General features: G+C 43.4%; 1 pseudogene; it reads right to left on the bottom strand.

Annotated features, from left to right (window-relative positions):
* Nucleotides 1-1,557: 1,557 nt before the first annotated feature.
* On the bottom strand, nt 1,558-1,951 carry LOC116559977 (annotated as a pseudogene).
* Nucleotides 1,952-6,064: the final 4,113 nt, after the last annotated feature.

Raw genomic sequence — 6,064 nt, 5'->3', positions numbered from 1 at the left:
AAAAAAAAAAAAACAAAAAAAAAAAACTTCTATTGTAATTTTATGTATAGCAGTTTTCTTTTTTTTCTTTTTTCTTTGAGATGGAGTCTCACCCTGTCACCCAGGCTGGAGTGCAGTGGCATGATCTCAGCTCACTGCAACCTCCACCTCCCGGGTTCAACTGATTCTCCTGCCTTGGCCTCTTGAGTAGCTGGGATTACTGGCACACACCACCACATCCAACTGATTTTTGTATTTTTTAGTAGAGACAGGTTTCACCATATTGGCCATGCTGGTCTCGAACTCCTGACCTTGTGATCTGCCCACCTTGGCCTCCCACTGTACAGGATTACAGGCGTAGCCAGCATTTTTCTTAAATTATTTATGTATGCAGTTCTTTGGACTTTGTTTATGTGATTTGTCTCTGTGTTGTTGTATTAAACCTTTAAATAAATAGAGTGCCAAGTACATTTCCATTTACAGATTGACACTTTAAAAGTCTTTTTGGTTGAGATAATGAGGAGGAGGAGGAGTTAGAAGATTCTTATCTCGCTGGCACAGAATTAGTCTTTGAAAGTAGGGAGACAGCGTAAAGGACCTCTTGTTCCCAATCATACACCCGAGAGTGTATGATTCAATATTTCTTTGATTTAAAAAAACTTATAAATTATTAAGGGACTATTTCAAACAATTGGCCAAGTGCTGTATAAACGTTACCAGTAGCCATAATATCTATTCATTTAAAATTAATAAATTTGTACTCATTTCCCTTTCAAAGGTAATAATGAAATAGCTGACTAAACAATCCATTTAACATGTAACCTATCACTAACTGTAGTGTAGTGGGCCTGGGCCTAGTTTATTATTTATGTAAAATGGGTTGTTTCAATTCTCTATTGCTGTATAACAAAACACTCCACAAAACCTATCGGCTTAAAACAGCAGTGATTTATTACTTCTTGCAATTCTATGGATTGACTGGACAGTTCTGCTGATCTCACCTTGGTTCATGTTACAGCATTGGCTGAGCTAGCAGGTACGCTATGACAGCATGCACATGTCCGGCCGTGGGTACTGCTGCCAGTTGGAGTGCCTCAGTTCTCCTCCATAAGACCCTTATGATCTCAACTGTGTCCCCCAACACAAAATTTAAATACTGAAGTCCTAACCTGCAGTACTTCAGAATGTGACTGTATTTGGGGATAGGGTCTTTAAAGAAGTGACCAACTTAAAATGAGTCCATTAGGGTGCTCCCTAATTCAATCGGACTGGTGTCCTTATAAGAAGTGGAAATCTGGATACAGACACACACAGAGGGAAGACCTTGTGAAGACACAGGGAGCAGGTAGCCATCTACAAACCCAGGAGAGGTCTCAGGAGAAACCAACCTTGATCTTGGACTTCCAGCTTCCAGAACTGTGACAAAATAAGTTTCTGTTGTTTAAGTCACCCAGTCTGTGTTACTTTGTTACGGCAGCCCTAGCAAATTACTACAACCAAATTATCAAAAGATAGAAAACTGAGATTTCCAATGTTCTGTTTTATTATTATTATTTTGGGTGCCAAAGATTGATTTCTTCATTTCTTGCATTTGAAGGACTCTTCGATGACATCGTGGCCTGAGACTCCTTGCCTAATCCTTAACTACCACACAACTGCAACCACCACTTTACAGATTTTCCCCTCTGTCAGTTTTACAGAGGCCGACCCATTCCTCTAGTTTCTTGTTGTCATCAACCGTAATTAGGTTGATTTGGTGTTTAGCACAAAGGGCCTCCACCAACTTGACGTACATAGGCTCATCACAGTTGGATGCAAGTGCACAAAGATGGGCTTGGCACTTGTCTAAGGCTTTGGCAACTTTGCGAATTCCACGTGCTAGGCCCTCGTGGATGAGGGCGGTCTTCAGCACCTCTTGTAAAGCAGTATTAACGTCCACAATACCTCCAGCAGCAATGCCTCCCTCAGCCATGGCGGCAGATTACAGGTGAAGCTGGTTCTTGAATGCACCCAAGCCTCCGCCTTCGCACGACTCGGCAGCAGCAGGGAAAGAGTATTTAATTTTTATTATTATTTGAGACAGAGTCTTGCTCTGCGGTGCAGTTGGAGCACAGTGACACCATATCAGCTCACTGAAACCTCAGCCTCCCAGGTTCAAGTGATTTTCCTACCTTAGCCTCCTGAGTAGCTGAGATTACAGGTGCCAACCGCTACACCACATTAATCTTTTTTAGTAGAGATGGGGTTTCACCTTGTGGGCCAGGTTGGTCTCAAACTCCTGGCCTCAAGTGATGCCCCTGCCTCTGCCTCCCAAAGTGCTGGGATTACAGGCACGAGCCACCGTGCTCAGCATATTTAATTCATATTTAATGAGCACTTTGTGTATACCAGGCGCTATACTAGTTACTGGGGATACGCTGGTGAATAAGACCCCCGCTTCTACTCCAGTGAGGAAGACAGCCATCAAACAAGTAATTACAAAAACCTGTACTAAGTGTTGATGATGGGGAACGGGGAATAAGGGGTTGCTATGGAAACACATAACCATTTGAAGGTGAGGTAATTGAGGAGATATGGAACTTCTCCCAGGTGCAGGCAAAGGAGAAGAGGTAAGTTAAGAGACCAGGAGGAGTTAGCTCAGCAAAATGGAAAGAGCACTGCATTTTAGGGAACATTGAGAAACAAATTTAGCTTGCCCTTTTTTGCAGAAAGCAGAGCCACAAGAGATGCACTTATGAAGTGCAGAGGAAACAAGGGTCCTGAGGAAGGTCTGGAAGACCCTCTAAAAGGAGAACACAGGAAATTGTCTTTGCAGCTTCTTCATCTGCTCTTGGCAGCTTTCTAGATAGCTCAATACAAAGTTTGGTGGTTCCTGAAGCTACTAAACTAGCCGCTTATTCACTGAAGGAAGGCACTTGTATTCCCAATAAAGATGGCACTTCTGCAGGGTTCATTTTAAGTCTTCACAAATTGCTAAAAGCCTTCTCTAATTATGAGAATGTTTATTACATACCTCTTCAGAATATGAACATGCTGAGAAAAGTCCAAATGAAATAACGCAACTTACTTGTCCTACTGACACCGTTCTCCAATTTACCAATTATGTGTAAGTAATTCGCATTAAGCGAACGTGGTTGCACCAGGGCATTTGTACTGATTGTATTGGTTGCATTGTGATTATACCAGGTAGTCAACTCAAACTAGCTTATGCAAAAATGGATTATAATCATGATTTCATCAAATCTCAGATGTCTTGAATTCTAATGTGCCCCATTTAGATGGGTTGAATTGTGTCCCTCAAAAAGTTATGTTGAAGCCCCAACTCCTAGAATCACAGAAAGTGAATTTCTTTGGAAACAGGATCTTTACAGAGATAATCAATGAGATCATCCAATGTAACTGGTGCCCTTATAAAATGAAGAAATTTGGACCCAGACATCAATAGGGCTTCTGAGGTAATGGTAATGTTCTGCTTTCGGATGCTGAGGACATGAAGTGTTTACCTTGCGAAGTCTGTCAAGCAGTAAACTTATGAGAGAGATATATATTTTCTGTGATTTAGATATGTGTGTGCATGCTTGCATATATATACAGTTGTGCCTCCGTACACATGAGGGATTGCTTCTAGGACCCCCCACATATACCAAAATTCCTGCATACTCAAGTTGCCCAGTGTGCCCTGCAGAACCCTCCTGTACAAAAAGTTGACTTATGTTTGTGCACATTTCACATTGCTGGAAGCCATCCATCTTTGATTTTAAAAATCTGCATATAGCTGGGCGCGGTGGCTCAGCCTGTAATCCCAGTACTTTGGGAGGCCGAGGCGGGTGGATCATGAGGTCGGGAGTTCAAGACCACCATGGCCAAGATGATGAACTCCCGTCTCTCTAAAAAAAAAAAAAAAGCAAAAAAATCTGCATATAACTGCACCCTTCTAGTTCAAACCAGTGTTGTTCAGGGGTCAACTGTACACACATAAATACTTTTCTGTTTAAATAATTTTTAATTAGAACATAATAATTGTACCTATTTAGTGGGTAAGCATATGCACTTTTCTGTATGAACACTATACTTCAATAAAAAGATGGGGCAGGGGGAGGGAGTATTGGCTTTCAAGTGAGAGGAAACAGCCTAAGCGGCACAGAGGCTTGATGAGCTTAATCAGGAACATCTCATCAAAGGGGAAGAGAAGAGGAACTGGGGGTGGCAGAGGGCAGAGGAAATGTATTTAGTAGTGGGAGTTAAGATTGGCCTGGGTCCTTTCTGTTTCTAAGAATCTATGCTTTTGTCATAGCCCAAGGCTGTATAGCTAGTTAATTATGAAAAAAGTTAAAGGCAAGCCGGTGGCTCACGCCTTTAATCCCAGCACTTTGGGAGGCCGAGGCAGGTAGATCACCTGAGTTCAGGAGTTCAAGACCAGCCAGACCAACAAAAAAAAAGTTAAAGCCCTGTGGTAGGTTGAAAACATGGCCATAATATTTTGCTGCTCTTTTATTGTATTTATTTATTATTATTATTTTTTAATAGAGTCGGAGTTTCACCATGTTGGTCAAGCTGAGTGCAGTGGCACGATCTTGGCTCACTGCAACCTCCGCCTCCTGGGTTCAAGCGATTCTCCTCCTCTCAAACTCCCAACCTCAGGTGATCTGCCTGCCTTGGGCTCCCAAAGTGCTGGGATTACAGGCATGAGCCACCGAGCATGGCGTTTTTTTTTTTGAGAAAGAGTCTCCCGGGCTGGAGAGCAGTAGCATGATCTTGGCTCACTGCAGCCTCCGCCTCCCAGGTCCAAGCAATTCTTCTGCCTCAGCCTCCTGAGTAGCTGAGATTACAGGCACCCACCACTAGGCCCAGCTAATTTTTTGTATTTTCAGTACACACGGGGTTTTACCATGTTGGCCAGGCTGGCAGGCTGGTCTCAAACTCCTGACCTCGTGATGTGATTCACCCACCTTGGCCTCCCAAAGGGCTGGGATTACAGGCGTCAGCCACCTAGCCTGGCTTTTTTTTTTTTTTTAAGTCAGAGTCTCCTGGGCTGGAGTGCAGTGGCACAATCTTGGCTCACTGCAACCTCCGCCTCCTGGGTTCAAGCAATTCTCCTCCTCAGCCTCCTGAGTAGCTGGGATTACAGGCACCCACCACTTCACCCAGCTAATTTTTTGTATTTTGAGTAGAGACAGGGTTTCACCATGTTGGCCAGGCTGGCAAGCTAGTCTCTAACTCCTGACCTAGTGACTCACCCGCCTCGGCCTCCCAAAATGCTGGGATTACAGGCGTGAGCCACTGTGCCCAAACTTGCTGGTCTTTTTATCAAGAGGCAAAATCTGGCCAGGCACTGTGGCTCACGCTTGTAATCCCAGCACTTTGGGAGGCCAAGGCTGGAGGATCACGAGGTCAAGAGATCGAGACCATCCTGGCCCAAATGGTGAAACCCCGTCTCTACTAAAAATGCAAAAATTATTGTTTCTGGGCCATGAGGCAAGACAAAAATTTTAAAAAATAATAAAAATACAAAAATACAAAAATCAGCCAGGTGTGGTGGCATGCACCTGTGGTCCCAGCTACCAGGGAGGCTAGGCGGAAGAATCACTTGAACCCAGGAGGCAGAGGTTGCAGCAGTGAGCCGAGATTGTGCCACTGCATTCCAGCCTGGCAAAAAAACAAGACCCCGGCTCAAAAAAAAAAAAAAAAAAAAAAGGGAAAAGAAAAAGAAAAAAAGAGGTAAAATCTATTTCCCAAACCCTTTAAATCTGTCCTGGCTTTGTGACTGCTTTGACTAACAATATGGTGGAAGTAAGGTTGTAAGGGTTTTGTAGCTGAGAACTCGGGGGGCCCTGTGGCATTTGCTCCTGTTCTCTCAGCACCTGGGACCACCATGCTATGAGGAAGCTTGGCATCGTGGGTGGGCTGAATTGTGCCTCCCACAAAATTCATATTTTGAAGTCCTAGCCCTAATACTTTGCAATGTGACCGAATTTGGAAATTGAGTTCTTACGAAGTAATCAAGTTGAAATGAGGTCATTTAGGTGGATCTCCTCAAATTTCTCATTACCTTGTTTTTTCTTTTTTTTTTCTTTTTTTTTTTTTT

Source organism: Sapajus apella, unplaced genomic scaffold (genome assembly GCF_009761245.1).
Source record: "Sapajus apella isolate SASKATOON/1434 unplaced genomic scaffold, GSC_monkey_1.0 scaffold25, whole genome shotgun sequence".
Lineage (NCBI taxonomy): Eukaryota > Metazoa > Chordata > Mammalia > Primates > Cebidae > Sapajus > Sapajus apella.
The sequence above is the reverse complement of the archived record's forward strand: the minus strand, read 5'-3'. Positions and strand labels throughout refer to the sequence as shown.